This window comes from Prunus persica, chromosome G6 (assembly GCF_000346465.2).
Source record: "Prunus persica cultivar Lovell chromosome G6, Prunus_persica_NCBIv2, whole genome shotgun sequence".
Lineage (NCBI taxonomy): Eukaryota > Viridiplantae > Streptophyta > Magnoliopsida > Rosales > Rosaceae > Prunus > Prunus persica.
In genome coordinates this window covers 14,077,997-14,079,485 of record NC_034014.1, presented here as the reverse complement: position 1 = coordinate 14,079,485, position 1,489 = coordinate 14,077,997, and the positions used below count along the sequence as shown (strand labels likewise).

At 42.8% G+C, this 1,489-nt stretch overlaps 1 pseudogene; it reads left to right on the top strand.

Annotated features, from left to right (window-relative positions):
- On the top strand, positions 235-1,271 carry LOC109949639 (annotated as a pseudogene).

The window sequence follows — 1,489 nt, the reverse complement described above, 5'->3', positions numbered from 1 at the left end:
TTACGATACCCCACTCTGCCCTCTAAGAAAAGAGTCAGGATCATGGCTACAAACTATCTCATGTGGAATGAAGATTTGGTCCGGAAAAGTAAGGATGAGATACTGTTAAGGTGTCTCGGAAAGACAGAATACATGAAAGTCATGGGAGAAACCCATGAGGGGATCTGTGGAGCTCACCAAGGAGGAAGAAAGATGTGCTGGTTAATCAGAAGGTATGGCTACTTCTGGCCAACCATGATGAAGGATTGCATCGACTATTCCAAAGGATGTGAAGCCTGTCAAAGGCACGGCCCAATCCAGCAGGTTCCTTCGGTTCCCATGAATCCAGTAGTAAAGCCATGGCCTTTCAGGGGATGGGCAATGGATCTCATTGGCAAAATCTATCCAGCCAGCAACCAGCAGCACTGTTTCATCATCGTTGCCACAGATTATTTCACCAAGTGGGTAGAAGCCAAGCCAGTAAAAACCACAACATCTCAAGAGATCATCATCTTTATAGAAGAACAGATCATACAGAGATTTGGCATTCCGGAATCAATCACAACTGATAGGGGTTCTTCTTTCATATCTAGGGATATGCTAGATGTGGCAGAAACATTCAAGTTCAAACTGCTTCAATCTACCCCCTATTATGCTCAAGCTAATGGACAGGCAGAATCAAGTAACAAGGTGATTATCAATATCATCAGAAAAATGCTAGAGAAAATCCGAAGCAGTGGCATGAGAAGTTGTCAGAAACTTTGTGGGCATACAGAACGTCAAAAAGAGAAGCAACTGGCATGACTCCCTATGCTCTGACCTACGGTCATGATGCAATTCTGCCCATGGAGATAGCAGTCCAGTCCCTTAGAATTGCTCACCAGCACGATCTCACTGGGGAGGATTACTCTCAAGCCATGTTGCTGGAATTGGAAGGATTGGATGCAAGCAGAATTGACACCCTCAACAAACTCTTAGCAGGAAAACAGGCTGTGTCGAGAGCCTACAACAAAAGAGTCAAAAACAAGAGTTTTGAAGAGGGAGAGATAGTCTGGAAAGCAATTCTGCCCCTTGGAACACACATAGCTGGATATGGAAAGTGGTCACCTACATGGGAAGGCCCTTTTATAATTAACCAAATCCTCGGAATGGGGGCATATAGGTTGCAGGACCGAGATGGGGTTGTTCACTTCGCCCCAATCAATGGCAAATGGTTAAAGAAGTTCTATCCAACCATGTGGGATTCGCAGGCTGTACAAACAGATCCCGGGATAGGAGAGGAACAAGATTGACCTTTTTGTTTCTTGAAAAGGAATCTTGTTTAGATTTGTTTTTACTTTAAGGTTGTTCTGTTTGGAGTTTTGTTTAGGTTTGTTTTTACTTTAAAGTTGTTCTGTTTTTACTGTACCTTCAAAACCATGTCCGGTTATTTCATCAAGAATAAAAAGCAGTAAAAATGCTTTGAAAGCTTATATAAAATAGCCACCTTTGCGGCAAATTATTCGAACAA